Below are 14,699 nucleotides of genomic sequence, written 5' to 3'. Positions count from 1 at the left end.
ACAAGGAGGCCTTTTCTACACACATTTTGGATTGTGAAATTGATGCAACAAGGTGGGTGTGAGGTGGTGACAATGAAGCAAGGCAGGAGCTCTATTAAGGGTATAATCCCTTTGTAACCTACTTATTGTTTGCCTAAAGGTAAGCAGGCATTGCAGAACAAATGGGTGTATACGCTGAAGGAAGAAGAAGGTGGGAAGAAAAGGTACAAGTCCAGGCTTGTGGTAAAAGGATTTTCTCAAAATAAAGGTATTAACTTCAATGAAATATTTTCTCATGTTGTAAAAATGAACTCAATTAGGCTTGTCTTAAGCCTTGTGGCTTCTCATGACTTAAATCTGAGCAAATGGATGTAAATACGACATTCCCTCATGGTGACTTAGATGAGGAAATTTACATGCTTCAACCAAAGGGGTATGAAGTAAAAGATAAGGAGAAAATGGCTTGTATGGTCTAAAGCAAGCATCAAGATAGCGGTACTTGAAGTTCAATCGATGGATGTTGGATCATGGAGTGAGAAGATGCAACTCAGATCATTGCGTCTACACAAAGAATTTGGGAGATGGGAAGTTCATCATCCTAATGTTGTATGTTGAAGACATGCGGATTGCAAGTGCTAACATGCAGGTTATCAAATGCCTAAGAGAGGAGTTGTCTAAATCTTTTTCAATGAAAGATTTAGGTGTTTCAAAATGGATACTTGGTATGAAGATATCAAGGGGCAGGATGAAAAAGACAATAAAACTATCTCAAGAGGATTACATCAAGAAGGTACTAGAAAAATTTGCAATGCAAGATGCAAAATCGATTTCTACACCTTTGGTCAATCACTTTAAACTAACGAAGGATATGTGTCCAAAGACACAAGAGGAGATAGCCTATATGTCTAAAGTTCCATATGCTGCAGCGGTAGGTTCTCTAATGTATGTTATGATCTGGACAAGGCCAGACATTGCACATGTAGTGGGGGTTGTGAGTAGATTCAGGGACTATGCATCCCACTTTATAGTCACATGCTATTCCCTATAGCCACATGCTATTTGACCCTTTTCCCACATGTGATGAATGTCATTCTCTAGCATTAAATGCCACCTTCCTCTCTGATTCTATATAAGGCCATATTGCTTACCTTGTATTTTTTGCTCTTCATTCAAAATCAAGCAAGCAAGTTTATTTTCATTGAGTTCTCTCTCTCTCTCTCTCTCTCTCTCTCTCTCTCTCTCTCTCTCATTTGTTTTGCTCCTAATTATTATGAAGTCCTCACTACCATGAATGCAACTAGACTTTATCCACCTAAATTAATCAAACCTTACAAATGCCCGGTGTCAATGCCGACTTTTGCCACCGATCGAAAGTGTCTCACCTGCTCAAAGATGTCAGGGTTGCCGAAGGCAAAAATCGATGTGTGTGTGTGTGTGTGTGTGTGTGTGTGTGTGTGTGTGTGTGTGTGTGTGTGTGTGTGTGTGTGTGTGTGTGTGTGTGTGTGTGTGTGTGTGTGTCTGTGTGTCTGTGTGTGCGTGTGCGCGTACGCATGTGGATAACGATATTGTGCACCTTGTTGCAAAAAATGTGATCAAAATTAGGTCAGCTGGACATCACCATTGCTTCCAAAAAGTGCTAAAACACTTCAAAGGACTCTCGGCTTGCACAAATTTGAGTCCGCATAAGGAAATTATGGCCAAAAATCCATTTTTTGTGCCAAAAATTTGTGAGAGTGCATGTGTGCGGAAGCGTGAGAGAGAGAGAGAGAGAGAGAGAGAGAGAGAGAGAGAGAGAGAGAGAGAGAGAGAGAGAGAGAGAGAGAGAGAGAGAGAGAGAGAGAGAGAGAGAGAGAGAGAGAGAGAGAGAGTAGACCCCAAAACACTGGTGTAGGGAAGAGGGGGCGATCAGTCCCCCACTGACCACCAGAGCATGAGACCCTCAATACAATGTTCAGATGATAATAATGAAATGTGTACCCCCTGGCCCCATATATATGAGTGCCCAAGGTGGGCGTCCAACTCAAGTGGGCGACCGACCCCAAACGCGGGTGGCTGGACAAGGTACACCCGATACTATGGGTGGCCAGCCACCCAGAGACACTAGTCGTACAAGGAAGTGCCCTAGACCTGTGTGAAGCAGCAGAGTCGTGTAAGTCTAACACCCCCTCTCAACACGTGAACCGCATGAAGCCAAAGATGTGAGGAAAATGATGAAGATGTATGTTGCCATGTCCACTGAAGGACAAGACTCCGCGAGTGTAGCAGCAATATGGGTTGTCCAGAACATCGAGAAATCTCCATGGGAAAGTGCCATCATGAGTAGTGTAGCAAACTGCTATACTCTAGCGATACAAGGTGATGATATTGCATGAAGGTACCCAACAGAGTGTGAAAACAACTCATTGTCGTAAAAGAAGTGCCAATATGATTGGCAAGTGTCCTACCCAATAGGAACTGTGGTGTTTGTAGTCAAACCGTCTAGAGAAAATGGGGAATCCGAGGAACCATTGAGAGAATGACCGAAAGCCTGTCAATGCATGAACCTCCAACCCAGTGTGGCCAAGTGGCTAAGCTGTGTAAAACTCCACGAAGGCAAGATGTAGCAATATGTGCCATAAACTCCTCCGAAAAAAGGAAAGCCAAACTAAATAGTTTGCAATGTAGAAGCTACTGTAAGCTGCACAGCAGCAGTCACTAATAGACCGCACTGACCACCATCGAATGGTGTCCTGTCTCAGTAGGTAGGGTAATCCAAGATGAGGGGAAAGCCAGACTCAACAGTTCGCGTTGTGTAGGGCCTCTAAGAAGAGGTGTGTCGAGACCAAGTTGTTTGCACAATAATCATCCTATATGAAGAAGGGAAGCCAGCCTGAGCAGTTTGCATTGTGAATATCCTTTGAGATGAGGAAAGGCCATACCAATTTTTTTGCGCCATCTTGCCTGTACCTCCTGCCTCCAATCCTCCAGGGTCAACCAAAATAGCATCCGCACCAACAATGCCACCAAACCGCATCTTGGTGTGGCTCTTAATGTGAATGAGCTGGGAGTGTCCTACTGGCAAGGTCGGGGATAAGTTTGATGTAAGGTTATCGAAGGTGAGTATAAGAAACTTTGAAGGTAGCAATCCAAATGATTAGGAGTGTAGAAGAGCAACTACACTACCATCCAAGCCAAGCTCCGGGTGACTTCGAATGTATTCATGGGATGCCTGATCTCTTACATCTTGCGGGTAAAATCTCCAAGAGAGTCCAAAGAACTAAAGTCCCACTCTAGTCTATAGATCCAAGCAATGAACCTGTCCAAGAAGAGATCCAAGATCCTCTACCTAAGTCCATGTAGATGCTCCTGTGTAAGCAAGCAATCTGATGTGTCGAGGTCAAGTGGTAAGTGTCTGTCCACCCAAGATGGTGGTGTCTTCTCTGTGAATGTCATGATCCCATATGCCATGAGCATGGTCATATCTCATGTGAACTCCTCTGATGAGTGCATAGGTGTGTCCATAGCAAACCACAAGTCACCACCCCCTCTGGAGTGCGCAATCGCCAATTGATGGTTGGAATGAATGGATCTCCCAAGGATCGTACGCCCATAGATGATCAAGCCGATGTTGAAGATACCATGTACTGCATTAGTCACTAAGAGACCGCATTGACCACAATTGGATGGTGTCCTTGCAGGAGGTAACTTCATTCTTTGTGAAAAGCACAAACCATGTGGTTGCTGTCCACCCAAAAATGCAATTGCGAGGTGATGAAAACGCTATTGGCCAGCGATTTTTAGTGTGCTCATATGCTCCCGGCAGGATCCAAACCGGTGCAAAGGGTCTGGAGATGGTGGGGAATCAATGTCACAACCCTAGGTGGGCTGAAAATAGAGAAAACAACAAGTCATTATAGTTCAAAACTATAGCAAATGAAGAGGAATCACGTCGGCAAGGCATCGGATGCCAAGCCGGGTAGGAAGGCAAGATATGTAAAGGACCAAGGCTACCACTATCCCCCTCTATTGAAAATGATGTTGTTTGCCAAAAATGTAGATCTAGCTGAAAACACGGGTTGTAGGGAGGGTTTTTTTGGCGACAAAATTGCCCAAACGGGCCAGTGCTGGCTGCCAAAATGTGATCGCCAGGTGTGAGAACAACAATACAGGTGGACGTGGGGTCCTCTGTGTGACAGAAAAACACCAAATTCCATCGTGTGCCTGGTTTTTGCAAAACGTTGGCAGATTTGCAGAAAACGCAGCTGATTTGATCCCTTGGGAGGAGAACTTGATGTGGAAGCACCGAGACTATGGAGATCCATGTACAAGTGCGCGTGTGTGTGTGTGAGAGAGAGAGAGAGAGAGAGAGAGAGAGAGAGAGAGAGAGAGAGAGAGAGAGAGAGAGAGAGAGAGAGAGAGAGAGAGAGAGAGAGAGAGAGAGAGAGAGAGAGAGAGAGAGAGAGAGCACACAACATTGGTGTATGGAAGAGGGGGAAATCAGTCCCCCCACTGACTTCCAAAGCATGAGACCCTCAATACAATGATCAAATATATGAGTGCCCAAGGTGGGCGCCCAGCTCAAGTGGAGAGCCGGCCCCAAACTCGGGTGGTCAGACAAGGTACAACCTATGCTATGTGTGGCCAACCCAGAGACATTAGCTGTACAAGGAAGCGCCCTAGACCTGTGTGAAGCAGCATAGTGGATTAAGTCTAACAAAAATGCACCTGCAAAAATTTGTTTTTGCTAATCGTCATATTATGGGTTGAATAACCATAACAAAATGATCCCAAATCTCAAAAAATCAGCTCCTAAATGAGCTAAACACAAGTTGAAGATCTCAACTCCATAATTCCATGCATGGTGTCATAATAACTAAATCTAATTCTCCTAAATGATTTCTCATGTTAAACTGATCATTTAATATGGGGAAGTGCAAGGCAAAAAAAGCTAGAATATTGGTTAAGCTGGCAGACCGGCCACAGTAGGGATCCAAAGGAGGGAAAATAGGGGTCCAAAGGAGGAAAAATAGGGATCCAAAGGGGGGGCCATCTGCAAAAGATCAATGTGCAACAATGGGCTTAAAAGGCCCTAAGGTTCAACCCATTAAGACTTCCAAAATGCTAAGGTTCCAAAATTCAAAGGTTGTGTCCAAAGGTCAAACATTAGGAAAATTGGATGTTTTGTGTGTGTCCCAAAACATCTTCATGCATGCCTACATAGGAGGGGGCGAGCCCTAGTTGTACGAGATGAGAGAGAAACTCTCACACACGCACACACACAAGCTCCCTTTACACAAAAGGAATGAGGGTCACATCTGAGCTCCCTAGCCCAGATGCCCACAAGGTGTACTCAAATCCTATTGGATGACCTTGGAGTGTTATTCTCATTAGGAATCTATTACAATGAAATGCTCACTATGTTCATGCTATTTTCCGCTACACACAAGTTACTAGGCCATTAAATGTTACACATGGTGGCAATTTTCCAACTCCTAATCCTATGGTAAGCACACAACAATGCACTCCAATGTGTGTGCAATCAAAGGACAACACTTCAACTGAATTCTCTCATCACTCAAGAACAAATGCAAATCATATTCGAATAGTGCACAAAGCACTCATGATGATGAAGCTCTCTGGCCGACAACCAATTAGCTCTGATACCACTTGTAAAGAGTGCATGCACAGTTGCATGCGTACTCGACGTGTTGTGCGAGGAAAGAGAATGCAAAGAATTTTGGATGGAGCATGCAGCGAGGATTGGAATGCCTCACTACTCCTTAATGTTTTATATTACCAAAGACTAGATAAGGTTAGTACATTCAGTGATATGTGTGTCTGGTCAGTTGGCCTGAATCCTAACACCCAGGAGGGCACGCAAGTAACTGTGTCTAGGAGAGTATCCATAAGGTCAAGCTAGCTAGTGTAAATGAACTTACAACATCAACTCATATAATCATTATTGACAAAGTTGCAACTAATCTAATGGTGCTTATATTTGCTAGCAGTTGTCAACATTCAGAGGGGAACATGTATGTGGTGGCATTGCCCATTCGTCATATAAACTTGAAAGCAGGTAAGAGAGTAGCACTACCATAGCCAAAGATGCTATAGGAGTATATTGTGCCTTGCCTTATCAATTTATCAATGAGAGTTTGAGTCCTTTAATACTTTGGTGCATTACCATGGAAAGGGGAGAGAAAAGAGAATATATCTACACTGACACCTTCATGCCTAATGTTGACAACTGTGCATAACCTAAGATATCTTATGCATAGAGAACTAAATTCTACAACATAGGATGTTTTTTTCTTTTATCCTTTCAATCATGTTGAAATGGGCATTCACATGACGTGTCACAATGAAACACAACACATGATCATGTAAGGAGTTAAGGTGGTTGTAGTCCATGTCTACAAATAAAATAAAAAGAGGTGATATATAAAGATTCTACAATTGAAGTATACTTTATGGGTTGGGAATAATCTCTCCCGTCGATTAAGACCATGCATTATCGGTTGATATACTCTTAAAAGTTGACTGCAATCAATCTAAGCAGATCCAATGTTGATCATTGATCAACTCAATGCACAAACGATGCCATGCGCGCGCGCACACACAGATTGTGGAGTAGCCATAGCTAACTCTCACAAAAATTTATTTGCTTCCCTCAAGCACACCACCAACTTATAATATTTCATACCACAAAATATTAGTTATAAAAAGAATGAAAAATAAAGGACCAAGAGCATAGGAAATAAGGAAATTAAGAGTTTTCAAAGGGGGGCTAAGAAGGTAGTTCAAAGTTTGGATAGACATACATGGATAGCTTTAAATGAATTTTATTTTTGATGCTGCAATAGATGGTGGAAGTCTCACTCATTTCCTTAAAACCGGAACATATCAATCAAATAAAACCTCAACATATCGATCAAATTTCCAATTTTTTTCAAAGTGATCATGAGTGTTGGCCACGTCTTTTTATAGCCTTGTATCAATGGCAACAAATTGTCCACGCCTAGTAAACTCCTTCGAAAGGAGTTATCTCCTATCCACACATATACATACACATAAATCCATCATAGAACTTACAAGATTTATTACCTTTACAAAGAGGGAGAGAAAGAGTGTGTATATTATACGTTTTCTATTGCTTTTATAATGCTTAGTAGATAATATTGCAACTTGGTATTTACAAACACTAAATGTTGTCAACCGATCAATCTCCTCCAATGTTTGCAAACATAAAATCCCCCCCCCCCCTCTTTTATGTATGTGCCAAACAAACTATAATAGTAGCCTTTTTTTCTAGAGGTAAAACCTTGCTCCTCAAGCATTAATCCCACACATTTGAAGCTTATTTTATCTATGAAGGCCCTGCTCCTATATTGTCAGTCCTATTTGCCATTCACAAGGAAACTTGAGAGAGAGAGAGAGAGAGAGAGAGAGAGAGAGAGAGAGATTTATTATCGTCCTCGAAGGTCAAATATGACCTATGGGACCAAAGATACATGTGATGTACTATGGATTGATTATGGAGAGACATTGAGCCATGTAGCCAAGATGGCTACCATTTGTGTGTTTATTGGAGTGGTTGTAGCTTTAGGATGGGTGTTGAAACATACGGATGTAAAGAATGCTTTCTTAAATGGAGACTTGGAGGAAGTTTTGTATATGATGCAACCACATGGTTATGTGAATATGACGCTATGTGACCTTATATGCATGTTAAAGAAGGTACTTCAAGGGCTGAAACAAGCACCTAGAACTTGGTATAAAAAAATTGTGGCATTCCTCGTTTCTCTGGATTTTGAGATGTTTGATGCAGATCATTCTATGTATGTGCGAAAGAATGGAGCAAGAATTGTCGTGATTTGTATTTATGTGGATGATTTGATTGTTGGAGGTGATAACGTGGCTGAAGTAGAGGGTGTATAGGCTCTACTTATGCGCAAGAGTTTGAGATAAAAGTATTGGGAGACTTGTGGTACTTCTTGGGCATTGAAATTATTCCCACAGAGAAGAGGGTGTATGGCTATCACAAAGAGGGTGCACATCAAGTGCTCAAGAATGCTACCATGTATGGGAAGATGGTTGATAGCTCGGTCTACTTGATCATCTCATTTCCAGAATTGAGCTACATAGTTGGATTGGTAAGTCAGTTTATGCAGTCTCCTAAGAAACCACACTAAGATGCCTTGAGGTGCACATTGCGCTATGTGAGTGCTACTTTGGATTATGCACTCTTCTATAGGGCTGATAGTGCATATCATCGACAAGGGAATAGGATCAAGCATGCAAGGGTTAGTATAGTTTCCTCTCTCAATGAAAAACATGGTTTTGTAGTAGCTGGGAGAAATATGGGTGGTGTAATGTATGAAGCACGATCCATCCTCCCAAGCCACAATACATTGGCATTGTAGAAAACCTTCATTCACTTGGGAGTCTATTGAGGCACGGCAAGTGTAATGTATCTCATCTCCCAAAAAAACACTTTTGTATATTTTGCATCCATCTTGTGCTCAAGATCTTGCTTTTATGCGTCTTTAGAGCTATTTTTCTTTCTTCCCATGCAAATGTAGGAAGTCCATGTGAGGAGTTTTGACGCATCTTTATCATGTACTCCACAACACTTTCCATGCCCATAATCTCAGTTGGAAGAGATCTCGACTCAAGAAGTTGGAGCATATATGGTGTTTATATCTTGATGTGTAGAAAGGTTGCAAGAAAATGCTTTTGGGCATTCTTAAACTCTTTCCAAATAGACTTTGAGATGCTCCCGCCCCACACTTTAACTCCGTACAGAAGAACCAGCCAGTGTCACCAATGTGTCAAAAAGGTAGTTCTTGAGAGCCCATCATTTGATATCCCCCACATTACATATGTTCTCAAATGCATAGTATGCTCTCTTCCAAGCTTCCAAACGATGCATAACACGTTCATGCCACTGGTGATAGGTTGGAACCTCAACGCCAAGGTAGCTCTCAACAACTTCAAGTGTCTCATTGTTGTATACAATGCATGGCTTCTTCTTATGGTTGGTTTCCACTAGCATAACCTTTGTTTTGGCTTCTTTCACAATCAGCCCCCTATGCTAGCAAAAGTTCTCAAGGAAAACCATAAGCTTTTGTGCATCCTCTAAAGTGTGTGCTAGAAGCACTACATCATCCGCAAGCAACAAAAGAAAACAATAACCTCTTCAATGCCTTCTTGTTGCATAAAGTCAAGTACCATTTGTTTGATGAATGCGTAGACCAAAGAGGGTTGGTGACAATGGACATCCTTGTGCAACCCCAATAGTGCTTGCAAAAAATTCTGAAATTCCTCTTCCCATGTGCAATTGACATATCACCTTCTCATATATTCGAGAAACTGCAAGCATAAACTCATTTGGCACTTGGAGTTCTTCCATCCTTCTCCACAAATTGCTACGTGGAATCATATCAAAGGCTTCCTTCAAGTCCACAAAGCAACAATACAATCTCTTGCATTTTAACCAACTTTCCTCCATGAGAACACAAAGAGTGACAACATCGTCAATGGTGCTAGGAAATCAATGGGACGAAAAGAAACATATCATATGGGGGTGCATGAAGCTAGTAAGTGACTCTTGTTGCTCAAGAAGTGTGGAAATGAGTGCCACAATTGGGAGTCCACATTGTGGTTGGGAATGGAATGTGTGTAGGAAAAGCTCATGGCTGAAATGTGGGGAAAGCAAGCTCTAATGTGATCAAAAGTTGAGCACTCAATTAGGGCGTGATCCTTAGGCTTGCGAACTTTCTTTTTTTAGAGATAGATAGATAGATAGATAGATTTTATTATCGTCCTCGGAGGTCAAATATGACCTATGGGACCAAAGTTACATGTGATGTAGTATGTGTATGGCTGATGAGTGACTCTCGATGCTCCAAAATTGTAGTGATGAGAGTCGCAATGGAGAGCCCACACTTTGGCTGGGAGAGGAAAGTGTGTAGGTCTAAGTTATGGCTGAAAATGTGAGAGAAGCAAGTTCGGATGTGATCAAAAGCTGAGCACTCTAGTAGTGTGTGGTACTCAGACTCTCGAACTTGCAGTGAGCATAATGTGCACAATCAATTTGACTCTTCTCCATTGCCCCAACGCCCTATCTCGCATCGAAGGAAATGGGAGCTAAGCCGAATTGCTGCGATAGTGCGTATCGCGGACAAGGGAATAGGCTCAAGCATGTAAGTGTGAGTACGGTTTCCTCTCTCAGCGAAGAACATGGTTTTGTAGTTGGGGGCAATATAGGTGGTGTAATGTATGAAGCGTGACCCACTGGATTTCTCCCAAGCCGTAATACATTGGCGTTGTAGAAAAGCTTCATTCACTTGAGAGTCAATTAAAGCATCATGTAGCAAGTGTAATGCATCCCATCTCCCAAACCACTTCTTTATGTCTTGCATCCATCCCGTGCTCAAGATCTTGCTTTTATGCATCTTTTGAACTTTTTTGCTTGCTTCCCATGCAATTGTAGGAAGTCGATGTGAGGGGTTTTGACGCATCTTTATCATGTACTCCACAACCCTTTCCATGCCCATAACCTCAATTGGAAGAGATCCCGACTCAAGAAGTAGGAGCATATATGGTGTTTGTGTCTTAACTTGGAGAAAGTTTGTAAGAAAACGCTTTTGGACATTCTCAAACTCTTTCCAAGTAGACTTCGAGATGCTCCGCCCCACACTTCAACTCCATAAAGAAGAACCGGTGTCACCAATGCATCAAAAAGATACTTCTTGAGAACCCAACACTTGATGTTTCCCGCATTACACATGTTCTCAAATGCATAATATGCTCTATTTCCCGCTTCCAAACGACGCATAGCACATTCATGCCACTTGTGATTGGATGGAACCTCAAGGCCAAGGTACTTAAAGCTCTCAACAACTTCAAGTGTCTCGTTGTTGTACACAATGCATGGCTTCTCCTTATGGTTGGTTTTCACAAGCATAACCTTTGTTTTGGATTCATTTACAATCAGCCCACTATGCAAGCAAAAGTTCTCAAGGACAACCATAAGCTTTTGTGCATCTTCTAAAGTGTGTGCTAGAAGCACTACATCATCCGCATACAACAAAAGCATGATTACCGCATTGCAAATAGTGACCTCTTCAATGCCTTCTTCTTGCATAAAGTCAAGTACCATTTGTTCCAATTGATCGATGCATAGACCAAAGAGAGTTGGTGACAATGGACATCCTTGTTTAACCCCAATAGTGCTTACAAAAATTTCTGAAATTTCTCTTCCCATGCGCAATTGACAAATCACCTTCTCATAGATTCGAGAAACCGCAAGCATAAACTCACTTGGCACTTGGAGTTCTTCCATCCTTCTCCACAAATTGTTACGTGGAATCATATCAAAGGCTTTCTTAAAGTCCACAAAACAACAATACAATCTCTTGCCTTTCAACCGACTTTCCTCCATGAGAACACGAAGAGTGACAAGATGATCAATGGTGCTATGGCATCGACGAAAACCCGCTTGTCCCTTTGCATGCTTGTCATTGTCTTTAGCCCAATCACTCAATTTCATCTCCATTATGCACCCAAACAACTTTGCCATAAGAGACCCAATCATTATAGTCCGGTAGTTGCTTACATTCTTTACATCCCCTCCTTTATGCAAAGGCTTAACCCAATTAGTACTCCAATCATAAGGCATACCATGTTGAAGTGCAAGGTTGAACATATCACACATCCACTCATGGGTAAAATCTCCCGTCCATTTGATCATCTCCGGCTTGATACCTTGAAGATCTCCCGCTTTGCGAGTGGCCAACTTTTCAAGCCCACCGCATACATCCTCAATAGTAAAAAAAGACGGCATACGTGGGAGTGAACCATAAAATGGCATTTTTTCAGTATTTGCTTGCTCATATAATTGCCTACAATGTGTGTACATATCCACTAGACTCAAGTTACCAAAATTCTCAACCCGCTTGCCTCTCAAGTTTCTCCAAAATCTTCCACATGCATGTGCCTTTTCTTGGACTTGAAATTCTTGTTGCTTTACTTCCCAGCTTCTCCTCTTCTTTTGAATCAATGCCTTGTATGTATGCAAATGACTTTGATAGTTGTCTTTGTCCATAGTTGCATCAAGCTTTATCAAGGACTTTCGAGCATCTTGACATTCTTTATCAAACCACCTTTTGCGTGATCTATCTTTGTTGATACCATGGAGATGCTTTATGGCAAAGCATTCTTCCGCACAAGAACAAATAGCTTTCTTGAAAGCTTCCCATTTAGTTTCCAATGGTGCATCACATTGAAGCTTTGTCATCCATAATTTTTGCTCAACCATTTCAATGTACATTGGTGCCCGTTTGAAATCCATACATAGTGATAACTTCTCTTTCCTTTGGCTGAGATTATCATGCTTAGTTGCTTCTCCACATGAAAGGTCAATACATAAGGTGCGATGGTCGGATTCCGGTGTCCATTGACCAAACATAAAACTCTTTATGAGATACATGATGGCTTCAGAGAGTAGCATATAGTCAATCACACTATCCCCATTATGTCTCCTACATGTAAATCCATTGGTTCCACTCCACAAAGATACACCATTGGCAATGAGCATACCCGTGCTATTATACATGTGTAAAAGTAACTTTCCATAGTGATCCGGCTCTTTCTCATCCATTGAAGTACGATCATACAAGTGAACTTCCTCCAACTCCCTTGAAATGTATGGCATATCAAATTGTTGAGTATCATGTTGCAATGTTTTTGTGCGAGCATTCATATCCCCAAATACAATAATATCACCTTTACCTTTGAAATAAGCAATGTCCTCTTCCAAATCAGAAAATGGTTGATCTCTATCCATGCAAGCATAAAAGGGAGAATCATGATGAGGAATGTAGCAACCGGCTACAAAAATGGGTGCTCTTTTTGGTGTCATAATTTTCAGCCATACATAACGTTTGTACTTGTCATCTTTCACAATTGATACAAAATCTTCCAATCCTTTCTTAACCATACATGCTAACCCTCCTTGTCCTCTTCGTTGCTTGAGATTCTTTGACCACATCAATGAATGTACATTGTAATCCTCCAAGCCGTTAATCCTTTGTGTATCATGCTCCCAAGTTTCAACAAGAAGTACAACATCGGCTTTGCTTGTTAGTTCATCAATGCCAACCCCCGCATTCCATAGGTATCCATTACAATTCCAAAAGCATATTTTCAATTGTAACTCGGTCTCATAGGTCACGCATCCCTATTTGCTTGAGAGACTTTCCTCCTCCTTGGGCACATTTTCTTCATGAGAGATCTCCTTGTTTTTATTATTCTTTTCCTCATATGCATTGCCACGCATATTTTGTTGCTTAATAGTGCGATCTTCACATACAAAACATTTTGTATCCCTCAAATAGATCCAACTATTATCAAGGATAATCTTTCGCTTGGTCTCATCTGGCATGGTGCATACAACTGGCCGTTCTCCCGAGCGAGGAGCTCCTTGATTCCCCACTCTATGTGCTCCATAGACCATAACTCCATACATGCCAAAGTGGGTTTTGAAGAAATCTTCAATAACAATGGCAAGAGAAGGAGGTGTCTCTAACTTCTCTTCGGGAATTCCACGAATAACAATGTTCTTGGAACGTCGCTCCCGTTCCTTCAACTCCTCCACATCCACATTCTCAACATTCTTTGTTTGAACCATAGCTTGCATGAGTGAGGAATTAGAAACCACATTGCTACCACATACATCAGCCCAAGACTTGTTTGTGCATACATTTTTCATGTCACATACATCCCGGCTCATAGTGTCAAATTTCTCCTCTTTCAATACATGGTCATGCTCTACTTTGCTCATCCGCTCCTTCAAAGCATTCAAGTCCACAAGAGAGCGTTTACATTCCTTGACTTCCTCTTCAAGTTGCATCAAACGTGTTGTTTGCATCTCAAGTGTCCTCTTGAGATTCTCATTCTTAACCACAAGTACCCTTAGTGTGCCATTCTCCATTGCAAGTGCTCGTAAGTCTTCGCCTTGTTTGTTTACGGTCTCTTGCAATGATACCAAGTACGCCATGATCATGGTTTCCGATGTCGTTGGTTGGGTGGTTGTGTTGCTATTTCCACACTTAGGAGATTTTGGATCATTTTCCACAATGGTTGTGGACCTTGTTGAAGAAGAAGAACCCTTGCGAGTGTCGGAAGACATTGTATGTAAAATAGGAGATGAGAATCAATTTTGTTGAACCTGTTCACTTCAGAAATGCTGCTACAGAAACGCCTTCCATAACTCTGAAAATTTCTGTCTTTACATCAATGCGTAGAGGACTTCGTGCTCTTCGATTGAGGCTATAGATCACCCAAGTCGGAGTTCTGATGAAGAAGTTATGATCAAAAGAGTGGACTGCTGTCTACTAGGTAAAAAAACGGCTGAGAGAGAGAGAGAGAGAGAGAGAGAGAGAGAGAGAGAGAGAGAGAGAGAGAGAGAGAGAGAGAGAGAGAGAGAGAGAGAGAGAGAGTTTTTCATCCTTGGACCTATGCAACCATAGATACATGTGATGTATCGTGTGTGGGGCTAATGAGTGATTCTCAATGCTTAAGGATTGTGGTGACGAGAATCACAATGGAGAGCCCACACTGTGGCTAGGAGAGGAAATTATGCAGATTTAGCTCATGGCTAAAAACGTGAAGGCAACAAGTTCAGCGGATGCTAGCAAAATCTAATCACTCCAACAATGTGTGGTACTCAGACTCAC

Source organism: Adiantum capillus-veneris, chromosome 14 (assembly GCF_014529385.1).
Source record: "Adiantum capillus-veneris isolate H3 chromosome 14, ASM1452938v2, whole genome shotgun sequence".
Classification (NCBI taxonomy): domain Eukaryota; kingdom Viridiplantae; phylum Streptophyta; class Polypodiopsida; order Polypodiales; family Pteridaceae; genus Adiantum; species Adiantum capillus-veneris.
Note: the sequence above shows the minus strand (reverse complement) of the source record.